This window comes from Gorilla gorilla, chromosome 14 (assembly GCF_029281585.2).
Source record: "Gorilla gorilla gorilla isolate KB3781 chromosome 14, NHGRI_mGorGor1-v2.1_pri, whole genome shotgun sequence".
NCBI lineage: Eukaryota > Metazoa > Chordata > Mammalia > Primates > Hominidae > Gorilla > Gorilla gorilla.
Window position 1 is genome coordinate 87,793,235 of NC_073238.2, and position 23,027 is coordinate 87,816,261.

At 41.1% G+C, this 23,027-nt stretch overlaps 1 non-coding gene and 1 pseudogene across 1 annotated transcript; both read right to left on the reverse strand.

Annotated features, from left to right (window-relative positions):
• Positions 1-7,846: 7,846 nt before the first annotated feature.
• LOC101129976 (fatty acid-binding protein 5-like) lies at positions 7,847-8,378 on the reverse strand (annotated as a pseudogene).
• An 11,324-nt stretch (positions 8,379-19,702) lies between these two features.
• LOC115930519 (U6 spliceosomal RNA) lies at positions 19,703-19,806 on the reverse strand. Its single transcript, XR_004067150.1, has one exon. It is a non-coding gene; the product is annotated as a U6 spliceosomal RNA (small nuclear RNA).
• Between the last annotated feature and the right edge of the window lie 3,221 nt (positions 19,807-23,027).

Sequence of the window (23,027 nt, forward strand, 5' to 3'; positions counted from 1 at the left end):
ATAAGCCAGGGGTGGTCGTGGGTGCCTGTAATCCCAGCTTCTCAGGAGCTGAGGCAGGAGAATTGCTTGAACCCGGGAGGTGGAGGTTGCAGTGAGCAGATATCGTACCATTGCACTCCAACCAGGGTGACAGAGTGAGACTCCATCTCAAAAAAAAAAAAGAAAAGAATATATACATTTTAGTATGTACCACTTAAAGATGACTGCAGCCTCAAACTCCTGGGCACAAGGGATCTTCCTGCCTTAGCCTGCTGAGTAGCTAGAATTGCAGCCATGTGCCACCGTGCCCAGCTAATAATTTTTAAATATCATCCAAATATGGATGATATATTTTAGCCAGGCACGGTGGCTCATGCCTGTAATCCCAGCACATTGGGAGCTGAGGCGGGTGGATCACTTGAGGTCAGGAGTTTGAGACCAGCCTGGCCAACATGGTGAGACCCGGTATCTACTAAAAATACAAAAAAATTAGCCAGGCGTGGTGGTGTGTGCCTGTAATCCCAGCTACTTGGGAGGGTGAGGCTGGAGAATTGCTTGAACCTGGGAGGCGGAGTTTGCGGTGAGCCGAGATCTCACCATTGCACTCTAGCCTGGGCAACAAGAGCGAAACCCCGTCTCTAAAATAAATAAATAAATAAATAAATAAATAAATAATAAAAAAAGTCATTTTAAATCTGAATAGGTTCTCAAAATTGTTCTTAAAAAAAAAGTACTAACTTATCCTTCCACCCACAGTGCTGCTCTTGGGAGCAGAATTCTGAAGAGAAAGGCAAAATTCAAGGGAAAGAGTTTGCCTTCAAGTTTTAACATAGCCTATGTTAACATAGGCTATGTTAAAACTTGAAGAAGGAAGACCAATAAATAGCACTGTAGCAAGAGGAGAAACTAAACCTACCAATGGTCTGTGAGCTCTCATACATTTAACCCTCCTAAAGTACAGTCTTGAATAACAGACAACATCAAAGGGCAGCTGTGCTTTTCTCAGAATAAAACAGCTGAGCTAAACAACCAAAACCAAACAGCTGTACTGCCTTTGGATTTAGTGTTGCATTAAAATTAGATGTTTTCTTTCCCCAGCCTTTTTTTTTTTCTTGGTGGAAGAAGCAATTGAAGAGTTTTATTTCAGACATAAATGTTATGTTCAAATCATTTGCACACAGCCCACAGTAAAATGTTAGTTATTATGGAAATCTGACTGATGGCATTGTCACTTACAAGGAGAGACCCTCTCAATTGTTTTCATTATTCAATACTACTTAATTATTTAGAATTTGCCTGTGTACAGTGAACGTCATTGATGTTGTAGATGTGAAAGTTGATTAAAACACCTTAAACTTGATTTTTATTTTATTTATTTTATTTTATTTTTTAGACGAGTTTTACTCTTGTTGCCCAGGCTAGAGTGTAATGGTGCAATCTCTGCTCACTGCAACCTCTGCCTCCCGGGTTCAAGCGACTCTCCTGCCTCAGCCTCCTGAGTAGCTAAGATTACAGGCGCACACCACCACGCCCGGCTAATTTTTGTAGTTTTAGTAGAGACGGGGTTTCTCCATGTTGGTCAGGCTGGTCTCGAACTCCCGACATCAAGTGATTTGTCCGCCTTGGCCTCCCAAAGTGCTGGGATTACAGGCATGAGCCGCTGCATCTGGCCACAAGTTTAATTTTTTCAGTTTTTTTTACTTGTTTCATTTTGTTCTGTACTGGGTAGCAAGGGAACGTTTTTAAACAAGGACAATTAATGTTGGATTACTATGTTAGGTTTACAGGAAGGGCCAGAGTCAGGGAAACCAGGAGCCTATTGAAAAACATGAGAGAGCTGGGTGTGGTGAGAGGCCCAGGCTGGTTGGCTGATCCCTTGGCATTTTGGGAGGCCCAAGCTGGCGGATCCCTTGAGATCGACTGGAGCAGCAAGAGGAAACCATCTCCACCAAAAGGAAAAAAAATAAAAGGGGGAAAGGTGATAAAGACATGAATTGGGCCAGGCGACGTGGCTCACGTCTGTAATACCAGCACTTTGGGAGGCTGAGGTGGGTGGATCCTGAGGTCAGGAGTTCGAGACCTGCCTGACCAACATGGTGAAACCCCGTCTCTGCTAAAAATACAAAAAAAAAAAAAAAAAAAAAGCTGGGTGTGGTGATGGGCACCTGTAATCCCAGCTACCTAGGAGGCTGAGGCAGGAGAATAGTTTGAACCTGGGAGGTGGAGGTTGCAGTGAGCTGAGATCGCACCACTGTACTCCAGCCTGGGCAACAGAGCGAGACTCCATCTCAAAAAAGAAAAAAAGACATGAATTGACGCATCGTGAAAAAACATTTCCCTTTACCTCTTTGACCAAGAGAAACTAAGTGAACTTTTCTTTTCTTTTTGAAACAGGGTCTCCTTCCGTCACCCAGGCTGGAGTGCAGTGGTGTACCCGGTTCACTACAGCCTTGACTTCCTGGGCTCAAGGGATCCTCCCAGCTCAGCCTCCTGAGCAGCTAGGACTATCAGCATGGCCTTGATGTCCGGCTAAAATTTTTATTATTTATTTATTTATTTATTTAAAGGACAAGACAGTGGATAACATTTTTAAATTTAAAATTAACTTTTTTTTTTTTTTTTTTTTTGGTACAAACAGGTTTTCACTAAGTTGCCCAGGCTGGTGTTGAACTCCTGGGCTCAAGTGATCCTCCCACCTGGGCCTTCCAAAGGGCTGAGATTACAAGTGTGAGCCATTGCACCCAGTCTGAACTTTTCATTTAGCTTACCTTTTCTTTTTTTTTTTTTTTTTTTGAGACAGAGTCTCGCTGTCACCCAGGCTGGAGTGCAGTGGCACGATCTTGGCTCACTGCAGGCTCTGCCCCCCGGGGTTCACGCCATTCTCCTGCCTCAGCCTCCCGGGTAGCTGGGACTACAGGGGCCCGCCACCTTGCCCGGCTAATTTTTTGTATTTTTAATAGAGATGGGGTTTCACCGTGTTAGCCAGGGTGGTCTCCATCTCCTGACCTCATGATCCGCCTGCCTTGGCCTCCCAAAGTGCTGGGATTACAGGCGTGAGCCACCGTGCCCGGCCAAAGCAACTACTTCGTCTCCCCGTCAGGGAATCAGAATCCTGGAGCTTAAATGAGAAATTCCTAGATGCTCCATTCCTGATGTTCTTCTGTAAAATGAAGTTGGCCTTAAGTGCTTTAATTGCTTTTGGCTGATATCAGAGGTTTTCACTGGGTTATGCTTCTTTAAGGCAGGGACCATGCGTGGAGGGCCTTGAGCCCTGAGCACCTAAGCTTAGCACCTTAGAATGTGGCAGATGGGTGCTTATTAGATTTTTGTTGAAAAAATGCCTTCCAGTTTTTTCAGGTTTGATTTCATGGCTGTGCTGTAATTGCTCCCATGTTCTTAAACCCCTCTCATCCTCTTCATTCAGACAAACACAACCTGCCTTTCTGATGCTTACGCTTGGATGGGGTCCTTTCTCCAGCCTGTGGAGGCCTCTTTGTGTCACCAAATCATATTGTATATTTTTTATTTTTATTTTTTAATTTTTATATATTTTTTGAGACAGAGTTTCACTCATCACCCAGGTTGGAGTACAGTGGCATGATCTCAGCTCACTGGAACCTCTGCCTCCAGGTTCAAGTGATTCTCCTGCCTTAGCCTCCCATGTAGCTGGGATTACAGGCATGCACCACCCCACTTGGCTAATTTTTTGTTGTTGTTGTTGTTTTTCTTTTTGAGATGGAGTCTCACTCAGTCGCCCAGGCTGGAGTGCAGTGGTGTGATCTCAGCTCACTGCAACCTCTGCCTCCCGGGTTCAACAATTCTCCTGTCTCAGCCTCCCTAGTAGCTGGGACTACAGAAGCCTGCCACCATTCCCAGCTAACTTTTGTATTTTTAGTAGAGACAGGGTTTCACCATACTGGTCAGGCTGGTCTCAAACTCCTGACCTTAGGTGATCCATCTGCCACAGCCTCCCAAAGTGCTGGGATTACAGGCGTGAGCCACCGCACCTGGCCATATTGTATATTCTTTGAAACAACAACAAAAAAGCTCATTAGATTTTTCCCAGCTGAGTTCAACTCTTTGCCTTCTCCTATTTGTTTCTGACCACTCTACCAAAACCCACTTTAATCTAATAGCCAAGTGTTAAAGCTCCTCAGTTACTCAAAATCTACTTACCGGCAGATTGTAGGAGCCTTGGAGGAGGTAAGGTCTTGACATTTTTTTAGTGAGTCTTGCCCTAGGTCCCTGGTTTCTAAATCTGGCTGGGTATCATCATTGGAGGAACTAGTTAAACATCTGCATTCCTGGCACCATTCCAGCCTCGGTGACTCAGAATTTGGGGTGTGCTGCCCCCAGCCTCCAAAGAGTACAGCAGGAGCCTCAGGAATTTGAATTTTAACAAGTGTTCCAGGCAATTCTGATACCTGGGCAGATAGTCCAAACATTTAGTGTAAATTCCTTCCAGGGTAAGCAAAGGGACAAGGGAGAAGGATGAGTTCAAATTTTGGCAGAGATTGGGAGTGAGTCTGACTATCCGTCCATGTTGTCTATGTATTTTTACTCTTCTCTTTAGAGCCTACATTTTCCTCCATGCCTTCCATGGTTGACTTGTAGATGACTCTAAAGGCCAAGGACTTGCTACTTCATTGGTATCAGAAGCAGGAATTTCTATGAAAATGAATAGACCTGAATTCTTTTATCTTACAATCCTGGAATTGTTAGGAATCTTAAAGGTCACTTAGTGACCTTATTTAGTGGGACACCTTAGATATCCAAAGGACAAGCAATGACATCAAGATTAGCAACTCACATAATTGTGGTGAGCCACCCAGGGCAGGCCTTCCCTGAGGCTTCCAGCCTGAAGTCTCCAGCACTGCAAGCAGAGAGATCAGAAAGTCAGGAGTAGGCCTACGCTGGGAGAGAAGCAGGGGGCTGCGCACAGGAAAATGAAGGGAGATCAGATGGTATATGGAGAGCAAAGAGGGAGTGGAAGAGGAATGTGGGTGAGAACAATCTTTCAGTGCACTCAAACACAAAGGAATTCATTTACTTACTCCCCAAACACCTGCGAATTATCTCCTTAGAACCTGATCTGATGCTAACCACAGGTCTTGCCCTCAAAGAGCTCTCAATCTAGTGGGATAGACAAATACCCATGACAATAGAGAGAGATAAGTCTAACAATAGAGGCAGACTCCAGGAGTAAGGTAAGAATATGTGCAAACACACCAGCCCCAAGGGTTTGTGGAGCCCTTAGAATTTATTTACAGTATTGGATATAACGGCAACATTAAAATATGCAAGCTAGCCAGGCACAGGTGGCTCATGCCTGTAATCCCAGCACTTTGGGGTGCTGAGCCAGAAGGATCCTTTGAGCCCAAGAGTTTGAGATCAGCCTAAGTAACATAATGAGACCCTGTCTCTACAAAAACTAAAAAAATTAGCGTGGCATGGTGGCAAATCCACCTCAGGAGGCTTGAGGTGGGCCCAGAAATTTGAGGCTGCAATGAGTTATGATCTATGATCAGGCCACTGCACTCCAGCCTGTGCAACAGAGTGAGACCCTGTCTCTAAAAAACAAAATAAATACAAAATAAAATACATGAGCTAAACAGAAAGACTATATATATCCAGTTGTTTTTAGAATCGTTGTAAACTTTTTTGTTCGTTTCAGCCAGAGTCTCTCTCTGTTGCTCAGGCTGGAGTATGGTGGCTCGATTCCACTCACCACAACCTCCGCCTCCCAGGTTCAAGTGATTCTCCTGCCTCAGCCACCCCAGTAGCTGGGATTACAAGTGTGTGCCACCATGCCCCGCTAATTTTTGTATTTTTAGTAGAGATGGGGTTTCATCATATTGGCCAGGCTGGTCTCCAACTCCTGACCTCAAGTGATCCTCCAGCCTTGGCCTCCCAAATGGTGAGATTACAGGTGTGAGCCACTGTGCCTGGCCTATTTTAAACTTTTTAAGTGTTAAATAGAGCATTGCTAGTAAAACAAACAAACAAACAAAATAAGACAACAGCAACAACAACAAAAAACAGAAAATAATCAACTTTCTGGTAATATCTGAACTTGAACCAGATGTTATGAAGAAATGGCTATCGGCTGGGTGCGGTAGCTCATGCCTGTAATCCCAACACTTTGGGAGGCTGAGGCGGGTGGATCACTTGAGGTCAGGAGTTTGAGACCAGCCTGGCCAACATGGTGAAACCCTGTCTCTACTAAAAATACAAAAATTAGCTGGGCATGGTGGTGTGTGCCTGTAATCCCAGGACCACCTCCCACCTCAGCCTCCCAATCCCACTCCCACGTCACTGAGGCTGCAGTGAGCCTTGATCATACCACTTTACCCCAGCCTGGGTGACAGAGTGAGACCCTGTCTCAAAACAAACAAAAAAGAAATGGCTATCATGGATATAATGAAGAAACAGAAATTTTATAATGTATTAAAAGAAATTTCATGTAAGAATTGTTCACATGAGACAAATGTCCTGTAGAAAGAAAAATTACCTTGAGCTAAAATGAGAACGTGCTAAATTCCTCTTTCTTATTCTCTTTTTGGAAATAATCAGCTTTCTTTAAAAATGTAAATAGGCTGGGCGTGGTAGCTCACGCTTGTAATCCCAGCACTTTGGAAGGCTGAGGCGGGCGGATCACGAGGTCAGGAGATCAAGACCATCCTGGCTAACAAGGTGAAACCCCGTCTCTACTAAAAATACAAAAAATTAGCCAGGCGTTGTGGCGGGCGCCTGTAGTCCCAGCTACTTGGGAGGCTGAGGCAGGAGAATGGCATGAACCCGGGAGGCGGAGCTTGCAGTGAGCCGAGATCGCGCCACTGCACTCCAGCCTGGGCGACAGAGTGAGACTCCGCCTCAATAAATAAATAAATAAATAAATAAATAAATAAATATTTCTTTTTGGGATAATGTGACAAATGAATACACTTTGCCTTCCTCTCCCTCCCACACCCTCACTTGTAATCACAAAGCTATTGTTGAATGCTAGGTACCAAAGGTATTTTACTGCTGTGATATAAAATGGCAATTGTGTGAATGTAGATTTTAAGATTTCTTAGGGATGGAGCCGGGTGTGTGGCTCATACCTGAATCCCAGCACTTTGGGAGGTCAAGAACTTTGGGAGGTCAAGATGAGTGGATCACTTGAGGTCAGGGGTTCAAGACCAGCCTGGCTAACATGGTGAAACCCCATCTCTACTAAGAATACAAAAATTAGCTGGGCGTGGTGGTGCACACCTGTAATCCCAGCTACTTCGGAGGCTGAGGTTGGAGAATCGCTTGAATCTGGGAGGTGGACATTGCAGTGAGCTGAGATCATGCCATTGCACTCCAGCCTGGGCAACAAGAGCGAAACTCTGTCTCAAAAAAGCAAATGAACAGCAAAAAAGAACTTCTGAATCAGGAGTGCCGTAGGAAGTTTCAAGGGTAGGAATATTATACTTTTATAATCTACTCTTGTAATTGTTAGATTAATTGAAAATTTATAGTCAATCTGGCCTAGTCAATAATAAAGTTAGTTGGAATAAAATCCAATGCTTAAAATTATTATAATTCAGTTAGTAAATGCCAACTGTATGCTTAGCTTTAAATAAAATTTAAAAGATGGCCCTGTTTTCCTCTAAGATTATATAAGGTTCTTACTGCAATGGAATCCTAAGTCGTTTTATACAGCTTTTCATTTCTTTTTTTCTTTTTCTTTTTATTTTTTTATTAGCACAAACACATTTATTTATTAACCAAAGGGATGATCCTAATTAATCCAACACACTTTGAAATAGCTGCATGTAAAATGTTTGTGATAAAGATAATTGAACACAGTAATGAAAAAAAAAAAAAAAGAAACAGTATGGAGATTTGCTCATTGAACTGAGCTTGGTCATTCTCTTAGTTAACTCCTGTCCAAAGTGATGATGGAATTTTTATTCTACTTTTTCATAGATCTGAGTACAGGCGACATGGTTCATGACACACTCCACCACTAATTTCCCATCTTTCAATTTTCTTGTTATTGTGCTTTCCTTCCCATCCCACTCCTGATGCTGAACCAATGCACCATCTGTAAAGTTGCAGACAGTCTGAGTTTTTCTGCCATCAGCTGTGGTTTCTTCAAACTTCTCTCCCAGGGTACAAGAAAACTGTGTTGTTTTCAAAGTGCTCTCAGTTTTTATGGTGAGGTTTTTGCCATCACAAGTGACGATACAATCTGGCTTGGCCATTGCGCCCATTTTTCACAAAGCTATTCCCACTCCTAGCTCCTTCATGTATTCATCAAAGCCTTTGCTGTCCACCAGGCGCCATCTTCCTTCTAGCTGCTGAACTGTGGCCATGGTGGGTGCGGGCGGGCTGGCATGCAGAGAGTGGTCTGCGTCGGCGTGGCAGCGTGCTGTCACAGCTTTTCATTTCTAACAACTAGGTTGAATCTGTGCTACACAGATTTGGTTATTAATAGATATAATTCAGCCTTCTTCACTGAAATCGGTGCTTCCTTTTATTTCTTTCTGCTCCTGATGCAAGCTAGGCACACACTAGGCATTCAAAAATATTTGTTGACTGATGAAAAGTCACTGGATATGCACAATCAGAGTTTACCATTTTGAACTGCTACAGAAAACAGTTTAAAACTGTGGATTCAATAGTCCATGGTCATTTCAACTTGTATCTTTTTCCCAAGTATCGGGAAAATATTTTCTGGACAGATTTTTCTCCAGTAAAACTGAAACCTAAATTTGATCTATTTATTCAGAGTTCAGGCCCAACACTTAAATTATAGGAAGGTATGTCTATAATTCCAAATTCACTCCAAGTGGACTTTTCAGCCCAGGGGAGCTAACTAATGGCCTCAATTCTTCCACTCCTTTCCCTGCTGCAGGAATCAGTCCCCTGGACTCTGATGTGTGGCTGGGTTGGCTGGGTTGCCCTGGGCAGACTTATTAGCTTGGACTCTTTCACATGCAAAAGATAGCACCTGTGTGACTGTACGTATTGAAAATGCAATTGCAGGTGTATTTGCAAATTGGATTTTGAGGGGGAAATTTAAGCAAATCCTTTTGAAAGCAAATCCCTCCAAGGAGTGAGTAATAAAGAAACAAGAAGAAAGGTGACAATCAAAAACCTATTAAAATCTAGTTTCCAGAGAAGAAGCTGACTGTCTAATGACATTTATGCTTTCATAGCTAGGCATTTAACAGTCATTTTGTGTCAGTTGCTTCCTTTATACATGTCACGTGGCACATTTTTCAGTTTTCTGTATTTCTGAGACCTTAATCCCAATCACTCTTAAATGCTTGAAATGAGCCCATATTCCTAAAAGGAGGGGTTTTTGTCCATCTGAATTTCTCTGCAGGAATCTACAATGATGCCTCAGGCATCAATATATGAAGTCAACCACTGTCATTCATCCAATTCATTCATTCCATTCATTCTTTTAGTTAGCTCTAAAACTCCATGGTAAATTATTATGGCCAAGAGAAGGCTAAAACAACCAGCTGTTTAAAAACGTTAGAATTTGGGATCGCAATGAAGTTACGTGTCTAAACTAAAGGCAGAAATTATTATTATTATTTTATTTATTTATTTATTTATTTTTTTGAGATGGAGTCTCGCTCTGTCGCCCAGGCTGGAGTGCAGTGGCGCGATCTCGGCTTACTGCAAGCTCCGCCTCCAGGGTTCACGCCATTCTCCTGCCTCAGCCTCCCAAGTAGCTGGGACTACAGGCGCCCGCCACCATGCCCGGCTAATTTTTTGTATTTTTAGTAGAGACAGGGTTTCACCGTGTTAGCCAGGATGGTCTCGATCTCCTGACCTCGTGATCCGCCCACCTCTGCCTCCCAAAGTGCTGGGATTACAGGCGTGAGCCACCGTGCCCGGCCGAAATTATTCTTATTTGATTAATCACTGATACCTTTAGTTCCCATTTGTTTGCTTCCTCTATTTTTTGCTTTTGTTAATTCCACTGCCTAACCCCCAAACGTTTACCCTCACTGCTCTATTTTGCATCTGAACGTTATTTGCTACTGCTGCTGTACTTCTCTGGGTTTAAAACGGGACAGTAGTAGATATGAGGAATCAAGAGCAGTAGAAACCTAGATCTTACATTTTGGTCAGATTGTAAACGTGTGATGACAATAAGATATGATCAACTTTTTGACCTTACCCTTCAGCTCTCCAACTGACATTGGTTGTTTGGAGGGGGACAAATCCTGACTCAGGATCCAAGTATCTTTCTTCCCCTCCATGGTAAAGAATGTAATTCTAATTGGGAAAAGAAGACAGAATTATCAAGTTTTAACACATCAACTGGTTTCTAAAATACTTTTGGAATAGTCTAGTATGAATGTCTTTAAAAAGTGGGGCTGGGATTTTATTTGATCTTTGTTGGTTTCTATCAATTGCGGTACTGGAGCCTGTTAAAAATAAATGCCATATAGAGACACGTTTTCCGAAAGCAAAACCTGGTGTCTGCAAAACTTACAGGCTCATGGGTTTCTAATTGGGAGTGTGCACACAGACCCCTCCAAGGTAAATACATACATTCTAAATTTACCTGAGCGCTTTAAGCAGCTCTTAACATCCTATGACAAGGAGAACATTTGTTAATCAGAAAAATTACAACCTATTCATACTTATTGTTTGATTATTTCTCTGCTGACCTCTGAGGTCCCACTGTTGATTGAATTAGTTATAGTAACTCATATTTATTTTAGCAACTAGCTAATATAAATGCAAGCTCTTCTTATCACCAGATGATTGATAGGCACATTAAGAAGTTGTTCAACAGGTTGCTTGGTTTGAAGAAATGTTTAAATCCTGATGGGTTACCTTTTTATCAGCAAAGAGTGGGAATTAGCACAGATAAGCCCATAGTAACAAAAATTTTATTTTCGAAGTGGGATGTTGTCAGTTCTTTATATTTGATTTTGCTTGAAGCAGTAGATTCTATCAGTTCCCTTTTATAGATTTAAATGTATTTTGGAGGTATTGCTTTTCTATTGTTGACTGGAGAAGGTATCCTATAAAGAATATTATCAAGCAGCTGAAGGTGATGAAGTATCTGTTGGCACTAATCTGACTTTCCTTCTTCTTTCTGTTTTGTTTTTGCATAAAACGTCCATTTTGTAAAGGCTTTCAGGCACTTGAACAAAGTTAGCCCCACAAATGCCTAACATTTTTTTCACTGGTAAAAGTACTGTTTTGATTCTTTTTTTTTTTTTTTTTTTGTGACAGAGTCTCTCTGTGTTGACAGGCTGGAGTGCAGTGGCACGATCTCGGCTCACTGCAGCCTCTGCCTCCTGGGTTCAAGCGATTCTCCTGCCTTAGCCTCCCAATTAGCTGGGATTACAGGCACGTGCCACCACATCCAGCTAATTTTTGTATTTTCAGTAGAGATGGGATTTCACCATGTTGGCCAGGATGGATGGTCTCGATCTTTTGACCTTGTGATCCACCTGCCTCGGCCTACCAAAGTACTGAGATTACAGGAGTGAGCCACCAAGCCCGGCTAATTTTGGTATTTTTAGTAGAGATGGGGTTTCACCGTGTTGGCCAGACTGGTTTTGAACTCCTGACCTCAGGTAATCTGCCAGCCTCAGCCTCCCAAAGTGCTGGCTTGAGCCACTGCGCTTGGCTTCTTCTTCTTCTCCTCCTCCTCCTTCTTCTTTTTTTTTTTTAAATGGAAACATGAGCACAATAGGGTAAGGTAAATTGCCGATGGCTATCCAACAGGTGAGTGACAGGATTAAAGTTCATAGGTCCTCATCCTTAATCTGGTCATTGGTGTATAGGCCCAGCAGGGCTTCTTAACAACTGGCTGTGATTTTCATTATAATATCTCTTCCTGAGGACATGGATACTTTAGTGATAAGCACTAGAGAAAGGTCTAAATATGGACATGATAGGTCAGTCAAAAGAAATGACTGAAAATTTCTTCTTGATTGGAAACTGAATAATGTTCCTAGAAAATTCTGTTGAAGCCGGGTGCAGTGGCTCACGCCTGTAATCCCAGCACTTTTGGAGGCTGAGGCCCCGGGGGGATCACCTTAGGTCAGGAGTTCAAGACCAGCCTGACCAATATGGTGAAACCCCAGTCTCTACTAAAAATACAGAATTAGCCGGGCATGGTGGTCCATGCCTGTAATCCCAACTAGTTGGGAGGCTGAGGCAGGAGAATCGCTTGAACCCGGGAGGCAGAGGTTGCAGTGAGTGGAGATTGTGCTATTGTACTCCAGCCTGGGCAGCAAGAGTGAAACTCCATCTCAAAAAAAAAAAAAAGAAAAGAAAAGAAAAGAAAATTCTGTTGAATAATGCCTCGACTTCCAAAAGGTGTCTGATGATAGGTCAGGACTTTTCACAGCACCTCAATTTATTATTATCATTACTATTATTATTATTATTTTTTTTTTAGAGACAGGATCTTGCTCTGTTGCCTAGGCTGGAGTACAGTGGTTCGATTGTAGCTCACTGTAACCTCAAATTCCTGGGCTCAAGTGATCCTTTCACATCAGCCTTTTGAGCAGCTGGGAATATAGTAAAGGCATGTGCCACCATGACTGACTAATTTTTAATTGTTTTTTTTTTTTTTTTGTAGCGATAAGGCCTTTTTTTTTTTTTTTTTTTGAGATAGATTCTCACTCTGTTGCCCAGGCTGGAGTGCAGTGGTGCGATCTCAGCTCACTGCAGCCTCTGCCTGCCAGGTTCAAGCGATTCTCTTGCTTCGGCTTCCCGAGTAGCTGTGATTACAGGTGCCCACTACTATGCCCGGCTAATTTTTATATTTTTATAGAGATGGGTTCACCATGTTGGCCAGGCTGGTTTCAAACTCCTGACATCAGGTGATCCACCCATCTTGGACTCCCAAAGGGTTAGGTTTACAGGCTTGAGCCATCGTGCCCGGCCCCTGTTTTAATTTAATCAATTCCCATACCCTTTTGGTAATTTTTTAATTTCAGAATTGCCCTACATAGAATTCTATTTCTTGGTATTTGCTTCATAGAATTTTTACAAGATGATACAGTAATCCAAGCAATTCTATATAAAAAGTCACTACAAATTCTCTATAAAAAGCCTCTACTAAGAATACAAAAATTAGCCAGGTGTAGTGGCAGGCGCCTGTAATCCCATCTACCTGGGTGGTTGAGGCAGGAGAATCACTTGAACTCGGGAGGCGTATGTTGTGGGGAGCCAAGATCTGGCCACTGCACTTCGGCCTGGTTAACAGAGTTAGACTCTCTCAAAAAATAAAAAAAAAATACAACTCGCCTAGAGTCACCTGCTAGAGGTTTCCAGCTATTTGGAGATTTGCTGGCTCTGCTGTGGACATGATGGCATATTCGTGGATGATATGGAGAGTGACAAAATGGCTGAGTGTCTAATTATTAATCAAATCACAGATTCATATCTCTCTCCCCCTCCTCCACTAGTTTCCTTGGAGACACAGTTTCTTGTCAATTTTTTGAATTGCATTAATATTAACTATGACTTTGAATCAGGAAGAATGCAAAATATCTGAAGAGTAGTATTTATATCTTCCACGTGACATTTGCATCACATGGATAAACGTTAAAAATGTTCTTGAGAACATGGGAAAATAAGGAAATAGAGTTCAAAAATAAAGTATAGAACTTGTTAGACTAGTTTCTGTTTAAAACTCGGTGGATTATACCTCTTTGTTTTAAACCATTAGAACAGCAATGATTAAATATCAGATTCCTTAAAGAGTCACCAGTTCCTTTTGGAAAGTTTTGATTAAAGCATTGTATTTATTAAACTGTTCTACCCACACATCTTTCCTTCAAGATGTTGTTTTTCCCACGTCTACTGTTTTATTACATGACAGTTATTGAAAGGTTAGATGTGGTTTAATTTCTCAAGGTTTATTTTTATATGTCATAAATCAAGCTTTGTTTTTTTTTTTAATACTTTACAAGAAGCAGTGTGGTCTGTTCAAAGCGGGTGTCGGGAGACCTGGGTTCTATTTCTGACTGTGACATGTGACTGGGTAAGTCGATGAATTCATCAGTGTCTCAGTCTCCCTAGCCATGTAATGGGGATAATAATATCTCCCTTTTACCTACTTCACAGTTTTTTTTTTTAAAGGATTAATTAGTTGATGTTTGCAAGTCACTCTGAGCTCCTTTGATAAAATACAAAGCACCATTATTTATGACAATAATAATAGTGTCTCGACCAGTACGTTTCCTTTCATCCAAGGATGGCAAAGTACTTTACCACTGGGATTGCAGCTTTACAGCAGATTACTGTGTGGTGGCTGGCTCTCCCTGAAGAAACAGATGGTAATGAGCAGTCTGGTTTTCACTAGAGAGTAATTAAGTCTCCCACCAACTCATTGAATCATTTGCATAAACTTCCCAAGACAGAAGTGCAGCTCCCGAAAGAGCTAGGAGAAGCTGAATTGGGCTCTCATCCCTCATTACTATTTATAAACAAGTCACAGGGGATGTGGATCTTGGAATATCAATATTTTCAACCCCTAAATCGATTTGCTGAAAGGTTGCTAAAGCATGGGAATATTTAGACAACAGGTAAATTAGGTTCAACAAAAACATACATGTAAGAAGCGTGGGTTACCTGAGGGTTTTCAGGTTGTGTAGACCAATTACGTACAAGTCCTGTGATCTCTCCTTGGCAGTCTGGTTAGACTAACTTTCAGTTAATTGACAAAGACGAATTAAGTGCCTGACTCGTGTGCCTGTCTCGGGTTATTAAGAAGAAAAGTGTGCGATGTGGTCCCTGCCCTCAAGTTGTTTACAACGTATTTGAGAAGATGAAACTAAGATACAGGAAACAATTAGTGGAGTATGGAAGACAGCATATAATTAAGGGCTAAATTGTGTGGAACAGACCACAAGACGTTGAAAGAAGGAAGTGGTCTATATGGACCAGTGTAGTTCAGGAATGCTTCACCAAACACGTGAATTAAAGAAGCACATTTTCCATGTACTCCATAAATATATAGACCCACTATATACCCGCAAACATTCAAATTTTTGTTTGAATGAATATATCTATATAGAATATCTATATAGAATATCTCTATAGAATATCTCTATAGAATATCTATATAGAATATCTCTATAGAATATATAGAATATATAGAATATATATAGAATATCTATATAGAATATATAGAATATATATAGAATATCTATATAGAATATATAGAATATATATAGAATATCTATATAGAATATATAGAATATATATAGAATATCTATATAGAATATATAGAATATATATAGAATATCTATATAGAATATATAGAATATATATAGAATATCTATATAGAATATCTCTATAGAATATCTATATAGAATATATAGAATATATATAGAATATCTATATAGAATATATAGAATATATATAGAATATCTATATAGAATATATAGAATATATATAGAATATATAGAATATATATAGAATATATAGAATATATATAGAATATATATACAGAATATATATAGAATATATATACAGAATATATATACAGAATATATACAGAATATATATATAGAATATATACAGAATATATATAGAATATATATACAGAATATATATATAGAATATATATACAGAATATATATAGAATATAAATAAATAAATAAATAAATAAATAAAATATATATATATTTTGAGACAGGGTCCAGCCCAGGCTGGAGCGCAGTGGCATGATCTCACCGCAACCTCAACCTCCTGGGCTCAACCCATCCTCCCACTTCAGCCTCCTGCATAGCTGGGACTACAGGCACGTGCCACCACGCCTGTCTAATTTTTGCATTATTTGTAGAGACAGGGTTTCACCATGTTGCCCAGCCTGGTCTGGAACTCCTAAGCTCAAGAGATCTGTCCTTCTTGGCTTCCCAAATTGCCGGGATTAAAGGCGTCATCCACTGTGCCCAGCCCAGAATAAAAAAATTTAAAAAAAATTAAGGAAAAAAAAAGCATGTTTTCCACAGGACCGGTATATGAAGGGACAGTGTGCTTGTGTTGGAAGATAAGGCAGAGAGGGAGACTTGACTCTGGTAATGCGGGGCTTTGGTAGCCAGGCAGGGAGGAAGAAGAACAGAGAACTCAGAGAACTTTCATAGTCAGGCAGAGGAGTCTGGACCTAATTTAATTTACTTTCTTTTATTTTCTTTCATTTATTTATTTTTTTTAAAGAGACAGGGTCTTACTTTGTCACCCAGGCTGGAGTGCAGTGGTGTAATCATGGCTCACTGTAACCTCAAACTCCAGGCTCAAGCGATCCTTCTACCTCAGTCTCCCAGTAGCGGGGATTGCAGGCATATGTCATCATGCCTGGTGAATTTTTAAATTTTTTTGTAGAGATGGCACTTTGCTATGTTGCCCAGGCTGATCTCAAACTTCTGTGCTCAAGCAATCTTGCCACCTTGACCTCCTAAAGTGCTAGGATTACAGGCATGGAGCCACTGCACCTGGCCCACTTATTTTTAAAGACTTCAGAACATAGGGACTCAGCCGGGTGCAGTGACTCATGCCTGTAATCCCAGCATTTTGGGAGGCTGAGGTGGGAGGATCATCTGAGGTCAGCAATTCAAGACCAGCCTGACCAACATGGCGAAACCCCGTGTCTACTAAAAATACAAAAATTAGCCAGACATAGTGGCGGGTGCCTGTCATCCTAGCTACTCGGGAGGCAGAAACGAGTAGCTGGACCTGGGAATCAAGAATTGCTTGAACCCAGGAGGCAGAGGTTGCAGTGAGTGGAGATCATGCCTCTGTACTCCAGCCTGGGTGACAGAGCGAGACCCATCTCAAAAAAACAAAACAAAATAAAGCAAAAACAAAACAAAACAAAACAAAAAAAAAGAAAAGAACATAGGACCTGAGAAAAGCAGTATTTTGTAATGATTCTTTGGCAACAGTATGCAGGAATCACTGGAGCAGAAAAGACACCCGAAGCAGGGAGGCTGGCTGGAATTGGATACAGTAATCTAGAGTGGGTAGAACTTTATCTAGAAGGATTGTGGTGGACATGGAGAGAAATAAGTAAAAGTAGAGCTTTAAATGAGAGCTTACTACATGCTGGAAAGGCATCTTATTCTCATAACAACCCAAGGTGATACTGATATAAATTCATGTTAGCATTGATTTTCTGATATGGAAACTGTGGTTGAGGAGGTGAACTTGTGACTTGGACCCAGAGGTGGTATGTCTTAGAGCCAAGGTTTGAGCCCCGTATGAATCCTAAATCACTATTTAGATGGAAGAGATTAATGTGGGAGAAGTAGACATTTTGGCCAAAGAATAGCCATTCAATCTGACTAGGAAAACCCTGGGTTAGACAAACTTAAAAACAGGTCATTTTCTCTCCCTTAATTTCTAGACCTCTATGGTGTCCTCTAGGGTGTCCTAGACCTTTATGGGGCTATTGCACGTAGTGAATCTGCAAGAGAATTTAGTCTGAGGAGCATGTCTACACTGGCGTCGTGCAGAAGGCATTTGGAAAATGCTGGCGTGAAATCTTCCTTCCTAGCCATGCTAAGCTCCAAAATCAGGAATACCAGGGGGCCATCAGGACTGGAAGTGAGGGTATTCCAGGGACTGCTAGAGAGCCAGAGGTTAGGACTGGGGTTAAGCAAAAGCAGAAAATAAGAGAAGCAGACACAGGAGGCAGCTATCAGCCTGACAAACTAGATTCAGGGACTTGCGCATTCAAAGTGGGAAGGTTTAGGTCACAGGCAAATTAGTTCCAGAGAGAACCTAGTGCCTGGAAGTCCAGTTTCTGCTGCCTGCTGCTGGGTCCTTCCTTGCCTCACCTGGCTGGACTCTGCCAGGTCAGCCTGTCTCTACTTCGGCATCTCAAAGCGTTAAGGCCGAGCAGCTGATGCTCTTGATGCGGGGCTTAACAGAGGTTAGTAGTTTTTCCTGGTTAGAAAAAGTGTAAGAGAATTAGGTTGTAGCGGGAGTGGTTTGATTTGGTTGATACCCTGGAGGCCCAGAGTTGTGAAATTTTGCTTCGACTCAAGATGAAATTGGGAGTAATTCTAATGAGAAAAGAAAGTGCTTGAGGAAGAGGATTCTTGCTGAAATCTGAGGCTTTGGAAGGAGAAAAGGTTAAAACAAAACTACAGCTGAGTTTAAAACCCAATACCCCTTAAACACTGGCTGGCTTTAAAACTCTACTACAAATGATTAGAGCATTAGCCATGATTTCTAAAGCTTGCAATTTCACTTATGAATCTACACACTGATTACATTTTGGATACATTTGGCAGCCAAAGTAGACCAGGAAATCATTATTGGATAAAAAGGGCCACACAGGAGGAAGTTTTTATTGGCAAATACCAACTTATATATTCACAGAATCCTATCATCTTAGTCCTAGAAGGAATCTATCCCCCCCTGCCTTATGAAGGCCTTCTCTAAAATGTGTCCAAAGAGACAACAATCTCTTCTCATTTAATAACCTGCCCCCCTTCCAACTCTCTGAAATGTATTCCAACCTCTGATACTCCTATCACATTAATTTAAATCCTTTTTTTTTTTTTTGGTTATCTCCTCTGTGAACATGGAAAACAGTTATCATCTTTTCTTTCAAAACCCTTCATATTCTAGAAGGCTATAATTACATTTCCCTCAATTTTCTCAGCTTTTGATGGAATAATATACATGTGTATTTCTGACATTTGTTGACTTCTGGGGATGTGTAGGGCACTGAGCATGTCACATAAATTATCTCATTTAGTTCTGACAAAAGCCTGCATAATATTTATATTGCATAAATTTTATATAAATATAATAATTACACATGATTATAGATCCCCCCCCCCAACTTTCCATCTAAAGTAGAGGCTCCTTGTAAGCTGGAATTCTTAGCCCCATTTGAGAGATAAAGAAATTGACACTTGAGGTTCAGAGGTTAATAATACCTTTCAAACAGTTGGTAAATAGAAGAGCCAGGATTGAAAAACTGCCGATGTTCATGTGAACACAGGGATTAAATTTCCCAAACCTTTGAGTCGACTTCCCTACAACTATTTTTTTTTTTTTTAGATGGAGTTTTACTCTTGTTGCCCAGGCTGGAGTGCAGTGGCTTAATCTTGGCTCACTGCAATCTCTGCTTCCCAGGTTCAAGTGATTCTCCTGTGTCAGCCTCCCGAGTAGCTGAGATTACAGGCACCTGCCACCATGCCCGGGTAATTTTTGAATTTTCAGTAGAGATGGGGTTTCATCATGTTAGCCAGGCTGGTCTCAAACTCCCGACCTCGGGTGATCCACCCACCTCTGCCTCCCAAAGTGCTGGGATTACAGGCGCGATCCACTGCACCTGGCCCACTATGATCTTTCTATTCTTCTTTGACTCCTTTGCTTTTCTTCTCCTATCCTTTCCTTCATGCTGCTTTCTTTGACTATTTGACTATCTTTACTGTTCTTCTTAGCATTCATTTTTATACATTACACATATATTATTTACATATTATAATATTTACACAAGATATAGTTTTCTCTTCACTTTCTCTCTATCTAAAGTAGAAGCTCCTTATAAGTTGGAACCATGACTTATGCATAATTTATTGACTTTTTAGACAAAACATTATGCTCTGAGTGCTGATTGTTTTATTATGGTGCCGAAAAAAAGGGGTCCTATTAAGAGGAAGACAGAGACTTTTCTGAGGTCAAACCATTTCTCCTTCCTGCAAGCTCCAAAAGCATCTTTACTTTTTGTTTTCTTTTTATGGAATGCTTCATGAATTTGCGTGTCATCCTTGCCCAGGGGTCATGCTAATCTCTGTATTGTTCCAATTTGAGTAGATGTGCTGCTGAAGCGAGCACCTGAAAGCATTTTGTGCAAATGCAGTCAAGTATAGCAAAAAAAGAGGAGGTGGGTGGGTGGTGCTGGGGTCAGAAGACATGGGTTGAAATTCTAACTCTAAAATTTACTGTTCGTTTGACCTAGGAAAGTTACTATTACATTCTGAGCACCTGTTTTCTCCATGGTAAAATGGGGATGATAATACGGATCTTATAGTGTTATGAGGATTACAAAATGCAATAGAGTGGGCATTTTATATAGAGCTGGGCATGTGGTAACTGTTACAATGACAGGTTTCATCATTAGAATATATTCGATTCTTGTACCTCTCTCACAGAAATCACTTTCTTACTAGACAGTAAATTCTTCAAGGGCAGAGGCTGGCCTTCATTTTATTACCACTCCCCTCCCCTCCAGCTTAATGCTGGTCACATGGTAGCATGCAACAATTTCTTGGAAATGGTGTATGAGAAGGAACCCTAGTGAGGAATCCAGGCTGGAGAACTCTGTTAAAGATTCTTTGAAACTGAATGCAGGGTCTGGGTGTGGTGGCTTATGCCTGTAATCCCAGCACTTTGGGAGGCTGAGGCGGGAGGTTTGCTTGAGCTCAGGAGTTCAAGACCAGAAGTTTGAGACAAAGTGAGACTTCATCTCAACTGAAGAAAAAAAAAAATTAGCTGAATATGACACTAAGGTGGCTCGTGCCTGTAGTCCCAGCTGCATGGGAGGCTGAGATGGGAGGATTGCCTGAGCCCAAGAGGCTGAAGCTGCAGTGAGCCATGATCGTGCCACTGAACTCCAGCCTGGGTGACAGGGTGAGAACCTGTCTCAAAAAAAAAAAAAAAAAAAAAAAAAAAAAAAAAGCTGAAGGTACATGGAGTCTAAAAGCTATACTTTGTACCAGGCCCGAGAATAATGTTCTACCTATAGAAAAGTTTGAAAATCCAAGTGACTATATTTTCCTTTCTTTTTTCTTTTCTTTTCTTTTTTTTTTTTGAGTCAGAGTCTCACTCTGTCGCCTGGACTGGAGCAATCTTGGTTCACTGCAACCTCTGCCTCCTGAGTTCAAGTGATTCTCCTGTCTCAGCTTCCCAAGCAGCTGGGATTACAGGCACGCGCCACCACACTCGGCTAATTTTTGTATTTTTAGTAGAGACAGGGTTTCTCCACGTTGGCCAGGCTGGTCTCAAACTCCTGACTTCATGATCCACCCACCTTGGCCTTGAAAAGTGTTGGGATTACAGGTGTGAGCCACTGTGCCCAGCCTCAATATTTTCATCTCTACTATTTCATTTAGCCCATTTAAAAATATGGAGATAATTTAAAAAATAATGTCCTGTTCTTGCCTTGTAGATTCTATTCTTTCTCAAGCTCTATACACATTTCAAACAAAGTTATTAATATTATCATTTAAAGTGATTTGTCCAAGATGATGTAATGCTCTTTTCACTGCACGCCTTTGTATTCTTTTTAAAATTGAGACAGGGTCTTGCTATGTTGTCCAGGCTGAATTTGCACTTCTGGGCTCTAGCAATCCTCCTGCCTCAGCCTCCCAGTAGTTGGGACTACAGCTTCTTGCTACCTCTCCCAGCTCCAAACTTATTTTAAACTCCTTTTCAGATTGTTCTGTTACTCCTAGTTCCTGTACTGTAAATTCTTCCTTTCTGTGTATTTAATGCATCCCTCTCAGGAGGGATGTTGGTTACCTCTTGTGTTAAGATTTTTAATGGTGAGCTCATTGTCAAAGGGAATTGTTTGAAAGGGTCCAACTGCTCTGGACTGTGGCAATATCAAGTGGGATGTTTCTCATTGGCCTCTGCTGTGATCCTCCAGGGCTAAACACACTAAGAGTAGTTCCTGCTGTTAACAATAAGGCCTAGACACTGTAGTATTTTCACATAGTATAGTACTCTGGATGTAAAAGCTCAAAAATTGTGATTCCTTGAACGTTCACTACATCTTCAAGCAAAAACACATTTTTACATTATTTTTACGTTGATTATTTTAGTGAAAGACCATATGAAGAAGCATTTTTAATATTAACTTGTTACGTACTTTGATCCACTTTACATCATTTTTATGTTGTTGAGGTAGGGAAATTAGGGTTCAGTTTATCACTGGACATTCAGGAGGCAAGTCAATCTTTTTTATTTCCTTATAAAATTAACTCTTCAAAAACTGTTAAACAGAGAGTTATCTTAATTTTTATTGCAGTAGGAGGAAATATATTTAAAATATTTGTAGATTTATAGCAAATAGAGACTCGTTATTTAAAGGTTAAATAACAATTTGTTCTTTTGTTGTTTTTGCCAGTTTAGGGCAGTAGCTGCTTTTGTCGTAAATATCTTCCTACCACATCAAAAATGCTGCTTTTAAAATTTTTGTTTATAAATTGAGAAGGAATTTTCTCTCTGTAAGTTTCTGTCGTTGAACACATCACCATCAAAAAGAATATTAGAATCCAGCATGAAGATAATGGCTAATAAAAATGAGGTACATACTTTATAAAACTATTAATCAGATTTGAATGAGGAATGCTTTCCACATCCTTGAAAGAAAAACTGTGGCTTACGTTTTGAAGTATTCTGAGAATGAAAATTTTTTTTTTTTTTAATTTTTTTTTTTTTTAGACGGAGTCTCGCTCTGTCGCCCAGGCTGGAGTGCGGTGGCGCTATCTCGGCTCACTGCAAGCTCCGCCTCCCGGGTTCACGCCATTCTCCTGCCTCAGCCTCCCGAGTAGCTGGAACTACAGGCGCCCACCACCGCGCCCGGCTAATTTTTTGTATTCTTAGTAGAGACGGGGTTTCACCGTGTTAGCCAGGATGGTCTCAATCTCCTGACCTCGTGATCCGCCCGCCCCGGCCTCCCAAAGTGCTGGGATTACAGGCGTGAGCCACCGCGCCCGGCCTAGAATGAAATATTAAGATCCAATTTCTATAAGCAAGATCAGACTTACTAAGTGTGCTGCAAGTAAGAGCTAATTCATTCATTCTATGTGTGCCACTAAATAAAGAGATTGAGCAAGTGAAAACAAAAAACAAACAAACAAAAAAACCACAATAAGGTCTAGAGCATAGGCCATAGAGAAAGTCCTATAGATCACTTCTTCCAGGCCTTCCTTGTGTAGTCAGACAACCAGCATGTGGTTACAAGCATGTCCCATACTTTCTAAGATGCTGACAATGGCTTTGTTAAATTCCCCTTCTTATTCTCCCAAAACTGTCCCTCTGATGTGGGGAAC